This window comes from Panthera tigris, chromosome B4 (genome assembly GCF_018350195.1).
Source record: "Panthera tigris isolate Pti1 chromosome B4, P.tigris_Pti1_mat1.1, whole genome shotgun sequence".
Taxonomy (NCBI): Eukaryota; Metazoa; Chordata; class Mammalia; order Carnivora; family Felidae; genus Panthera; species Panthera tigris.
In genome coordinates this window covers 3,461,410-3,473,843 of record NC_056666.1, presented here as the reverse complement: position 1 = coordinate 3,473,843, position 12,434 = coordinate 3,461,410, and the positions used below count along the sequence as shown (strand labels likewise).

Genomic DNA, 12,434 nt, shown 5'->3' with positions numbered 1-12,434 from the left:
AGAGCCTTGCTCTGCCTGATATTTGCATCTCAAAACCATGTCCAGGCTGCAGGGTGCATCCTGGGTCTGATGCCTGGGGAACGAGCCAGGGGAGGGCATGGGCCCCGGCACCCAGGGGACTGCGCAGCAACCCAGCGCCCGGACCTTCCCCACCTCGGATGGGTGGGGGTGCGATGCACACAGCATCTCAGCCCCAGAAAGAGTAGGGGCCCGGGGTGGGGGGCCGAAGGAGGAACAGGCTTGCATGGATTGTACCCGCTTCCTTCCAAGTCTCACCGGGAGGTTCTTGATGTCTTTGAGGCAATGTCCATGTCTGTGCTGCTCTGAGCCTGGAAGCTGGCTGTGTCGGGACCTGGGCTTGGGTCCTGGCCCTGGGCAAGGCATTTTGACCTCGCTTTTCATCCGGAAATAGTCGTACTTCTCTCGTAAATGAACCTCGGTTGCGATAATATAAATACGTCACGGAGGCCCCAGTGAGCACGGTTTGCTGTTTTAAGCACACGACACGGGCTGCAGGAGGCCTGACCTGGTGCCAGGCCCGGGTGGGGACAGGGAAGGCCTCCTGGAATGGGACACCATTTTGTTGCCTAAGTTCTGAGAAGAGATTCTCGGGATGAGTTATTACTGTGCTTTTTAGAGTCTCCACTTACTGCTAAGGATGAGAAACCACGAGCTTCAGAAGTGACTGTGAGGTTTTCCCCTCATTCCAAAATCAAACACAAGATTCAGGGGTGCAGGGACCCACCGTGCTCTCCTGTGGAACCCCTCGAGGACCTCAAACCATCGTTAATTAAGATTGTGTCAGTAAGGCCTTAAAACACACAAGGAACTTTCTCTCTGTCCCTCCCAGTGGCTGTAACAAACACCACAGACCGGGCAGCTTATCAACCACAGACATTTATTCCCCACGGTTCTGGAGGCTGGATGTCCAAGTTCAAGGCACTTGTACATTTGGTGTGTGGCGAGACCCCGCTTCCGGGTCCCCAGATGTCTTCTCGCTGGGTCTTCACCTGCGGGAGGGGCGAGGGGCCTCCCCGGGGTCTCTTTCATAAGGACGCTGATCCCATCATGGGGGCCGCACCCTCACGACCGAATGACCTCCCACAGACCCCACCTGCTGGCACCGTCGCCTTGGGGGTCAGGCGTTCAACACACAGGGGACACAACCTTCCGAACTCACGCGACGGCCCCGGCCTGGCCGTGCAGGGTGCCGCTAGGATCCGTTTGCTCTCGGGCACCCTTCCTCCCACCTCCCCGCACAAAAGCAGCTGCTTAGCCGGAGGAATGTGCGTGGATGTGTGTAACACAGGTGTGGTGGGCAAGACTTGGCCACGGCCCCACAGCAGTCCTGAGCGCCCAGAAAGAGCCCGTGCAGGGAGGCGTTTACCTGCGAGGTGGAAGGACGCAGCGGAGACCGGTCCTGAGAGGACGCCTGGCTGTTCCTGTGCCTGAAGGCCAGCGGCTTCTCTCTCTCCATCTCAGCGTTCTTACCCGTCACGCTTTCCAGACGATTCCGTTTGCTCAAAGGTTCAGAGACCACGTGGGACAGCACCGTTGGCTGAAATAAAGAAAACAAACAGCTTCAGTAAAGGCCGGGCACCAGTGTTTCTTTTCCGTCCTCCTGGGGTGCTGGCTCAAAACCCGGCCTCCCCTCCGCATTTCTTGACTCCACTTTCCCCCGTGTGGGAGCTGATCTGCAGGGATAGAGAAGGAGTGAGGGGGTCGGGGGCCGGCGCTTCTGGTCAGACCCAGAGACGGAGCGGGCCGCCCGGCCAGGCCTGCCCCTGTGACGGCAGAAAAACGCAGGGATGTATCCCTTTCCTGCGTGCAATGGGGCTACCTCCGAGCGGACACGGGGACACGGGGCTCCAGGGCCCCTGAGTGAGGACGCCTCGGATTTGGGTCCCTTTCAGCAAAACGATGTCCACCGGCCATGGGACAGACCCAGGCCCCCGGGGAAGCACTTAACACTGGAAGACATTCCCTGTTTTCAGAGTGTATGTGACATTCTTTAATTCTCCACTCTTTGCTGGCGATGTCTGCTCGGCTGTAAGCAGGAACCTATGCAAGATGCTCCCTTACAAAACCTTGAGGTCGTAGCCGTCCTTCGTTATCTGCTTTTGAGTAAGCGGGACACTTTCTTCTCACACGTCCCTACTTCCCCAAACAGCACCAGCCCTTTATTATTATTGCTTTAAGTTTATTTGTGTATTTTAAAACAGACGGAGAGAGAGAGAGAGAGAGAGAGAGCACCGGCAGAGGAGGAACAGAGAGAGAGGGAGAAAAAGAATGCCAAACAGGTTCCACACTGTCAGCAGAGCCCGACGTGGGGCTCAAACCCACAAACCACGAGATCGTGACCTGAGCTGAAATCAAGAGTGGGACGCTTAACCGACTGAGCCACCCAGGTGCCTCAGTACTTTCTTCTTTTCTTAATGTTTATTTATTTTGGGGCGCCTGGGTGGCTCGGTCTGTTAAGTGTCCGACTTCGGCTCAGGTCATGATCTCGAGGTTCATGGATTCTAGTCCCATATCGGGCTCTGTGCTGACAGCTCAGGGCCTGGAGCCTGCTTCCGATTCTGTGTCTCCCTCTCTCTCTCTGCCCTTTCCTGGTTTGTGCGCTCTCTCTCTCTCTTAATGATAAATAAACGTTTATTTTTTTATTTATTTTAATGTTTATTTATTTTTGAGAGGGAGACAGACAGACAGAGTGAAAGCGGGGAAGAAACAGGGGCTCAAACCCACGAACCGTGAGATCATGACCTGAGCTGAAGTCAAGAGTCGGATGCTCCACTGACTGACCAGTCAGGTGCCCCCGGCATCACATTTTAAATCCAAAATGCCAGAAGCCTGAAGGACTGTTGTTACAGAAGGAAATGGTGGTTGTCCGGGAACTGCAGATCCCCTGAGTTGTTGGCAATGGCCATGGGTGGAGGCCCTGCGGCTGCAGCCTAGGCCAGGGTTCCGTCCGTCCGTTTGTCCTTGTGTCTGTCTGCCTATCTAAAGAGCAGGGCTTAGACATTATCCAGGTAAACAGAACCCGGGGAACTTCCATCAATAGGCTTTCCGAGGATCTTCAGGAGCTTAGCTGTACTGTTTAATTCGTGACCCTTCACGAAAGATATGTGTCCTTTCTGTTAAATTAGTGACCTCATCACAAGGCTGTTGGTTTGGGGGCAACCCCAGGGGGAAGCTGTCCAAGGTCCTAAGGAAAATAAAACTTCACCCCACCCCTGAGTGTTTCCACAGTGATGACTACAGATGAGCGACCCCATTGTGTGTGTGGTGTGGATGTCCCCTTTCCACACACCAGACAGGGACCACCACCACCCCCCCCAACCCCGGATGTGAGAATTCAGACAGTGATGGTTGCCAACGGCCTGACTGAATCACCCAGCAGCCCGGGTGTCTGAGCTCACACAATGCTGTTGGGCAAATCTCAGTTGAGTCAGCCTCAGTGGGTCCCTCTCCAGACAGAAGGTAATGGGAAGGCTGGTGGTTCCTTTTCACCTGCAGGCAGGAAGGTAACATCTGACTCAACCGGCCAGGACGATTGGTTAGCTTCTGGGAGCGTCCTTGCATGAATCACAGACAAGAAAGCTTGGCGAGGCCATTTTTAAATTTCTAATCCTACGAGAAAATAAGACTGTTCATACAAGCGAGTGCCCTGTCCTCAGAAACACTCACCAAGGCACTTAGGTTTCATGGAGAATGTGAGTTAGTGGTTGTTGGCTGGCTCACAGGCCGTCCTTCCTGAAGATCTCAGTCTGCTCGATGTGAAGTGGGTTCTTCCCCAAGATGAAGGATAATTTTCAGACCCTCTCCTGCCCCTCCAGGTGGAGTTCTATCCACAGATGCCGCCTTCACTCACTTCGCGGCTGGGAACCAGGGCTAGAAAAAAATGACTCTAATCATGAATTTATTTGATTTTATTTCTTTATATTAACCAACTCCAAAGAGCCTACATTGATGTATTACTTTTGTTAGTCACTCTGAATTTAAATTTGGGTACAAATTTAAATTGGGTTATTTGGGTACAAATAACTCAGGTACAATGCCCAAAACGGTACAATAATAGCAAGTATTTATTCAGGGTTTATTGTGCACAAGACACTAAGATGACTGTTTTGTACTGTTTCACACTCTGGGAAACTCTGAAGTAGATGCTGTTTTTATCACACTGTTACGGACGGGGAAACTGAGGCTTAGAGAGGCTCTCACGGAGCTGGGACACTGACTGCATTGGTATGGTCTTTCTCTGCAAATCGGAAGGTCAGCTTTATATCACAGCATTGTCTTCCTCGTCATTTTTAAGGAAAAACAGGGGCACCTGAGTGGCTCAGTCGGTTGAGCGTCGGATTCTTGGTTTTGACTCAGGTCATAATCTCAAAGTTTGTGACTTTGAGCCCCGCATCAGGCTCTATGCTGGCAGTATGGAGGCTTCTTGGGATTCTCTCTCTCTCGCTCTCTCTCTCCCCTTCCCCTGTTCACGCTCTCTCTCTCTCTCTTTCTTTCTTTCAAAGTAAATAAACATTAATAGAAATTAAGGAAAAACAGCTTTTTAACTTAGTCAAGAAAATATTGCTTTATAAGATCTGACTTAACTCCAGAGCAGTGAGTGAGTTCATACAATGGTAAGATTCATTTAAGACCCTATGACTAGGGTTATAGATATGGATACAGATAGAGATAGAGACACATAGATATAGATAAACATTTCTTATATGCATGAAAGAATTCACGGATCACATACATAAATTTCAGACGCCTTTCACTGTGAATAGTTTAGACTGTTTTCTATGGACACTTCAGCCCAGATAATTCTCTGTCGTGGGGGGCTACCCCGGGCACTGTTCAGGTTCAGACTCATCCCTGGCCCGGACTCACTAGATGCCAGTAGCACTCCACCCCCCCGGGGTTGTGACAACCCGAATGTCTCCAGACGCTGTGCAGTGTCCCCCGGTGGGGGCAGCGAGACGGGCCCCCATCACCCCCCGCTGAGAACCACTGGTCTGAGCGGTGAGGACAGAGGCCCCATCTGAAACACAGAATGCGTTGGTGGCAAATATTCCGACAGTTGTTTGCACGGCAGGAGGAGACTGGACAGTCCTCTCTCCTTACATGCCACCGCCATGTAGCCCGAGCACACAGCTCACCCCAGAAAGTTTTCTTTCCTCTGCTCCGAGACTGTGCAAGAGAGTCTTCAACTGCCCACTAGGCTCTCGGGACTCTGCCCACGAAGGCTGTAGTCTTTCCCGGGATCTGATCATGTTGCGTGACCCTTTGCCCTAAGTCGTCTTCTTCTTCTTCTTCTTCTTCTTCTTCTTCTTCTTCTTCTTCTTCTCTCTTAAGGTTTTTCTTCTTCTCTTAAAACAATACAAAACAACCCAAGAGCACCATTGTTGGCTTGCCCCTCACCCCTGGGCTGTTTTATGGGCTAACTTCTTCTCTCTTCAGAATACCTGGAAGAAAATCCTCACAAGAAATTGACTTTAAAACAGTTGGTTCTCTTGAGTCCTCGGAATGGTTTTTGTCATCCAGACCACCTGGTGGTGAGAACTTTTGCATAAATGACACAAGTACCGTCTAAAAGTACCCTCTGGAGCATCTCACAGGACCCTTGCATTGTGGCTGCAGGTAGATGGTCCTGCATCAGGGCCACTGGGTACCAGGTGCTGAGATGACGATGCCTGGCCCCAGGAGCTGCCCCATCCTTTCCGAGGCCCAGGGTGGTGGACAGGATTTTCTCCAAGAAACTAGTCCCCTTTCGCTACAATTTTGTCTTCACCTGCAGCCCTGGTTCCCATATAATATCGATAAATGGGGATTTCTCTCCCGAGTCCTGCCTTAAAGCCAGTTTTCTGGGTCACTTTCTGCCTCTTTCCAGTTGCATGTATGTCTCAGACCACAGTGAGGTATTCTTGAGAAAACTGGTCGATTCAAACCCCTGAAACCGAAACTTAGCCTAAGAGCTCTGGTTCTTAAACTGTTGTTGTCCATTGTATGGTTCAGAACGAGTTTCTATTCAGATCGAGGGTAAAAAGGTGAGATCAAATTCAAGAAGATGTAAGACTTATTTTTAAGAGATTTACATATTCTAAGATTTCTGAAATCTTTTACAAGGGAGACGAATCTTAAGGAAGACATTCTGTGTTATTTTTAACTGAGGTGAGAAACATTTCCTGATATTAGTTTCTTACAATGGAAAATAATTTTTTTACTGCTTATTTATTTTTGAGAGAGAGAGAGACAGAGACAGAGACTGAGTGTGAGCAGGGGAGGGACAGAGAGAGAGAAAGAGAGAGAGAGAGAATCTGAAGCAGGCTGCAGGCTCTGAGCTGTCAGCACAGAGCCTGATGCGAAGCTTGAACCCACGAGCCGTGAGATCGTGACCTGAGCCAAAGTCGGATGCTCAACCAACTGAGCCACCCAGGCGCCCCTGGAAAATACTATTTTTTTATGAAAAAGACTTATGTGAAGGAATTTAATGAAAAAAAAGCATATTCTAAAATAACGCCTAAAATTGTCTTACCCTGCACCAAATTTATTATTGATTAATAGAAATCAGGGAATAACGGGACTGGAATATACTACAATGGAGAAATTTGTCCTCGTACAAGAAAATCAATAGTTATCAGTCGTCTTCCTCCACAATAGCTGATTACTATTATCTTTTCAAGCTCTCCCACTCAAAACCATTTTAAATATTATACGGCTCACAGTACCTATTTTCCTTAGTCCCCTACATGGTGTTAACTCAGTTAAATATGGTATTTGCAGTCCTAAAACAGACCTGATAAAGCACTTGGCCCCCAGCTTAGTTTCGATGTAAGACTCATGCAGGGTTTTCTTATAAAATCGAGCAATGTGACATCACATTCTTTGCTCCAATATGGCCTGATAACACTGATTTGTGTCCCCAGTTTTCTCCGTGTGAATGAAAACCCACAGAAATGCTTGAAACAGCATTGGATTCCCTGAGCTTCTTATCTGAAAGCTTTGCAGCCTGGCTATTATGACTTATCTCAGATATCGAAAGGAACCCAGCTCCAGGAAGTAAACTTCAGCCGAGCAGCATAACAAACCAGGCCAGCCTGTGCCCCAGTCACCCTCTCCTTCCGGGTCAAGGTTCCCACAACACTGGATTCCAACCAGAGGCCTCAGTTTCACCCCTGGGTGGTGGGAGTTGGTCCCCGTGTGTGTGTGTGTGTGTGTGTGTGTGTGTCTGTGTGTGTGAGAGACAGAGAGAGAGAAAGAGAGAGAGAGAGAGAGAGACAAGTATGTTTTCTTTATCAGAAACCATTGCCTCTATGGGATTGTGATTTCTATAGGTACCTGCAGCCTGAGCTAAGTTTGAGGCAGAGAAAATAACAGACGCACAGAAAGCTTTCTCTCTCATGTTTAGGGATAAAGACTTTGTCTAGCTGTGTCAATTCAACCACCCATGTTTTTTTTTTTCTCTCTCTCTCTCTCTCTCTTTCTCTCCACCCATACCCTCCTTTTAATATCTTGCTACAAGGATTGGACATTCACTGTATGTTTAGGTTAACTACTCTATTTCACGTAGCTGAGAATTTAAAGTATCTTAATAGGAATGTGAGTGAAGCAATCCACTCGCAGCTTGAGAACTCCCTATTTAATTTTTCAATCCTAACACAGACAGACAGAAGGGGAGATAGGCGGTCAGATGTATTGATACAGAAGCATAATAATGTGACCAAAAATTAGCCCGAAAGAAGCCAAAGAAACAGTAGCAAAAATAGAAAAGAAACATTGAGCTTGAACTCCCCTTTTAGAACTACTTCTCCTGTATTAATCATACCAAGTTCTCAGCATACAGACATTAGTCAAATATTCCTTAAAAATTCAAGCCCAGGGGCACCTGAATGGTTCAGCCTGTTGAGCGTCCGACTTCGGCTCAGGCCATGATCTCGTGGTCCGTGAGTTCGAGCCCCACGCCGGGCTCTGTGCTGACAGCTCAGAGCCTGGAGCCTGCTTCGGATTCTGTGTCTCCCTCTCTGTCTGCCCCTTCCCTGCCTGTGCTCTGTCTCTCTCACAAAAATAAATTAACATTAAAAAAGAAGAAGGAGAAGAAGAAGAAGAAGAAGAAGAAGAAGAAGAAGAAGAGAGTCTGAAAAAAAAATTGAAGCCCAAACACACAAAGAAATTTTAGTTCCTTTGTTAAATATCAGCTATCAAAAAAGTACTTGGAGAGAGCTGTTTTCAGTCCTTGGACAAGGGCCAAACAATCTATGATTTGCACTGGGGACAAAGAAAGGCCAGTCTTTCTGTTTCCTTCCGCACCATTCCATCGGTAGAGTCCCAAATTTCAAGACGGCTTGTGGCTGAGCCGGTCCCTTGGGGGGCCCCGACCCCATCTCGGGGCTGCCGGCTGGGCCGAGGGTCAGCTGTCAGCCCTAAGTGGGCCATTGGCTTTAATAGGCTCTCTGACGTCGCTGAGCCGCGGCGAAGAGGTGAGGTAACACAATTTTAGACTCAGTCTTAAGCCCAGAGGATGTGTCCAGTTGGCTACCACTTTATTTATATCCTTAAAACATCTTTACAAATCTAATTAATGGGAAATCAACTGTCACATCCGTCTTTTAGAAATCAAATCTCGGGTGTCTGGATTCAATTTAGTCGTGCGTTTCCTGATGGTTCAGGTTTTACTCGATGCGGCTCTCCGGCCGTCCACCGTGTTCCCCTGGCCCTGTCCACAAGCTCGGGAACAACTATTTTTAGAGCCAGGCGAGCCCCAGGGCGTCAGACGGTAAATTATTAGCTGTGACTTTAAAAATAGTCACGGAGCCACTTTGGGCACATTTCTTCCTCCATAGCGTGTGGCCTTGAACGTACATCCTACCTGATGGGCAGTCCAATCCCCGCAAATCAAAGGAAACCAACCAGAAACGCTCCCCACAGCTGCCTCGTCTGAGCCGGTCTGAGCCGTAAACTCCTCTCTGGGTCTTCCTGGGGCCTCACAGTGTTTAGCAAACAGACACTCTGGACAGGGGAGGAGGCCGCATGCCTCTGACAGGTTCTTTATTCTGTAGGAACACACAGCGGCGGGCAGCCGGCCCGCCGTCAGCAAGGGCTCGCTCTGGACTGTTTTCTACGTTGTACTCGTTGGTCCGTATTTGTTTCCATAAGGTGATGTCAGCTGAGGACAGAGCATTAGCTCCTGGAACCAGCCTGTGCATTCTGTATCTCGGCTAACACTTCTGCTGCCAGCTGTTGCCTCCTATCTTCCGTGAGTCGCCGACCGTCAAAATCGTATCGTTCAGGGGCACCGGGGCGGCTCTGTTGGTTGAGCGTCCGACTTCGGCTCAGGTCAGGATGTCGCGGTTCGTGGGTTCGAGCCCCGCATCGGGCTCTGTGCTGACAGCTCGGAGCCTGGAGCCTGCTTCCGATTCTGTGTCTCCCTCTCTGTCTGCCCCTCCCCTGCTCACGCTCTGTCATGCTCTCTCTCTCTCTCTCAATAATAAACAAACATTTTAAACAATTAAAAAATAATAACTTTTAAAAATGCGGAGGATTCCATAGTCACCATACCATCTCGTCTTCTCCCTTAAAAAAGAAAAGAGCGTTATTCCAGATTCCTCGTTTTACACCCAGGAAACTGAGGCCGGGAGCAGGGATGTGACCAGGAGCGCATTGTGGGGCATCTCATGGCGCCTGAGGCCTCCTGCCTCGCCAGCGATCCCCCGACCCCCCAGGTGCGGCTGCGACACAGAAGTTGTCACTCATCAGAGTGTCCCTTCCAGAGGAATTGTTGGGGAAGGAAAGGAGAAGAGACAGTGCGCGAAAGGTGGGGAATTCAGATCGCCCGTGATGGCGTGTCACATACTCCTGCAGGGTCACAAATCCTGTCTGCACTCACGCCCGAGGGAGAGGCCAGCATCCTACTCATTTCAGAAAAGGAAGAAAAGAGAGTATTAGTCAGAAGCTTCCATTTGGGTACGCTTTTTATTTTTTTCCGGGGGAGCGCTGGGGGGATGGGTAGAGGAAACCCTTTCATTCCAGATTTAAAAAAGGAAGGCGTCCCAGAAGTGACAGGTGAGAATATCGTCCACCACTGTTTGTTCAGCTTTCGCCAAGTTAGAGGTCAACCTCCAGTTGTCGATGGGGGAAAAGTCTAGTGAACAAAATATCCTTATCGTTAAATATTATCTTGCAAAAATATTTACTGGGGGGTAAACGTAGAACATTGTGCTGATAATGAGACGCACAAAATTCGAAACTGCGGCCAATCCCACGAAACAATACCCAGGAAGAGGCCTTGTTTCCATCAGCCCCGGTGGGCCCGAGCCGGTATTTAGAAGTTTGCCTGCGGCTCTGGTCCTTGTCGTGAGCTTCGGGCTTCAGGGGCCACCATGCTTCTTGGCCAAATGGATTATTTTTTATTACTCTCCCAGGGTGAAGGTAAAAAAGCTTTTAGTTTACATAATAACCTAAGCGTCACTCCTGAAAATCAAACTGGGTTAAAGCCGTATTCCTGTTTGGGAGAACATTCTCACTCCCCCCATGTTTGTTCATCTCATTTCCTGAAAGCCTGGGTGTATCCCAGACCCTTCGTTCCCGGTGAGGAGGACAGTGAAAACAGACGCGTGCAGCAAGGATCAGGACAACTCGGGGTGGAGGATGAAGTAACCTCTGTGCGCCCCAGGAGCTCAGAAGCAGCAGTCTGGATGGATTCCCCGCTTGCACACGGCCCGCCCGAGCGTCGTATCCAGGGGCCTGGGGTCACCATCCCGCCTGGTGCTGTGGACGCATCCTGTGCTCAGTCCTTCGTGCCCAGATTGCTGCCGTGGCCTCCTGGCTGAGTCCGCGTCCCGGTTCGTTCCGCCCACCTGCACCTGCTGAGCCTCCCCAGACCCGCCCTCCTCCAGGGAAGCTGGTCTCCAGGACGCCCTCTCTGAAAGAGGACTTCAGCTGCCTCCACTTTGGCCACAGACTGTCTACTTGGGGTCTTTCCAGCTGGTCCCTGGGCTCAGAAGGAAGATACTGTAGGCAAAGCAGCCCCTGATGGAACTAAAGTGCCCGCTCACGCGGCAAGGACTGTCCCCAGCCAGTAAGATCCCGCCCGTGACTGACCCCAAGACAGCCGTCTGTTTGACCTTCACTGTCCACCAGCAGGTGGCCACCCACCTTTGCCGCACATTTTCCGTATGTAAACCTGGAAGTGTGTGCAGTACCTTGGAGATAGTCAAAAATATTTAAACACCTCTAGTTTACACAATGAAATGCAGAGGCATCGGGGGTTGCGGAGGAGGAGCCCTGGCTGCCAAGAAGTCGCCAATGGCACCTTCCGGGAAGACATGTTGTGCAAGGTGCGTTTGAGCCTTTGACAATGTGTTTGGACAGTGTAGTCTAGGTGGGTAGATAATAGAATGAGAAACAGAGGTTTAAAGCTTCCATCGATGCAAACTTTACAGCCATTACTGAAGTTTAAAACGTATTTATTTTGAAGGCGGAGAAACTCAGGCTCACGTGGTTGAATGATTTCCCCAAACATCTAGGCAGCTGAGTTAGAAGCAGGACCCAAGCATCCAGGTCCCATCCAGGGCTGTGCCCCAAGCCCCCAGGCCTCTGCATTTTATCTTGTAAACTATAGATGTTTACATATTTTTGACTAGCTACAAGATACATACTTATTTTCATATCAGTGAAAAAAATAAAAGGAAAAAAACCAGAAAACAACTCACCATGCGGTGTTAACCATATTCACAGATCCTACCAGGCTTTCCATTGTTTTCCCCCTTACCTGGTTTTACCACACAATCTTATTTTGCTTACTGTTTGGAACCTGACTCTTTCTTATAAAAGATCATGAATACCCTTTCAATTCAATGCGTCAGACTCTACAAGACCATGTATCCAAAATCCCTCGGAATTTCCTAAGGGATCAGAGCAATCAAGGTGCCTTTTGTTAGGTTAATGAAGTGACTTTCGGACCCCTTCAGAGGTTGGGGCTGGTTGCCAGGGGAACGGACCAGGTGATTGGAACTTTCAGTCCCACCCCCTCAGACCTCGGTGGAGGTTGAATCCATCACCAAGGTCGATGATGTAATCAAGCATGCCGAGGTAATGAGGCCTCCATAAAACACCAAAGGAAGGGCTTCGGAGAGCTTCCAGGTTGGTGAACACGTGGAGATTGGGGGCGAGACAGGTCCCCTGAAAAGGATGTGAGTTCCATGTGCTCTGGCCATACCTCATCCCACACGTTTCTTCCATCTGGCCCGTTCCCTAGCTGTATCCTTTCAGGATAAGCCAGCGATCTGGTAAGCGAAACGTTTCTTTGGGCTTGTGAGCCACTATCGAATTAAATGAACCCAAGGAGGGGGTCGTGGGAGCCTCCGGTCCACAGTCCCGTCGGTCAGAAGCACAGGTGACAACCTGGACCTTTGACCAGCGTCTGAAGTGTGTGTGTCGGG

At 49.6% G+C, this 12,434-nt stretch overlaps 1 long non-coding RNA gene across 1 annotated transcript; it reads right to left on the bottom strand.

Moving 5' to 3' along the window:
• Positions 1–898: 898 nt before the first annotated feature.
• On the bottom strand, positions 899–11,947 carry LOC122240557. Its single transcript, XR_006220338.1, has 4 exons — positions 11,706–11,947; positions 3,688–3,891; positions 1,388–1,558; positions 899–1,010 (listed from the first exon to the last, which is right to left on the bottom strand). It is a non-coding gene; the product is annotated as an uncharacterized LOC122240557 (long non-coding RNA).
• Positions 11,948–12,434: the final 487 nt, after the last annotated feature.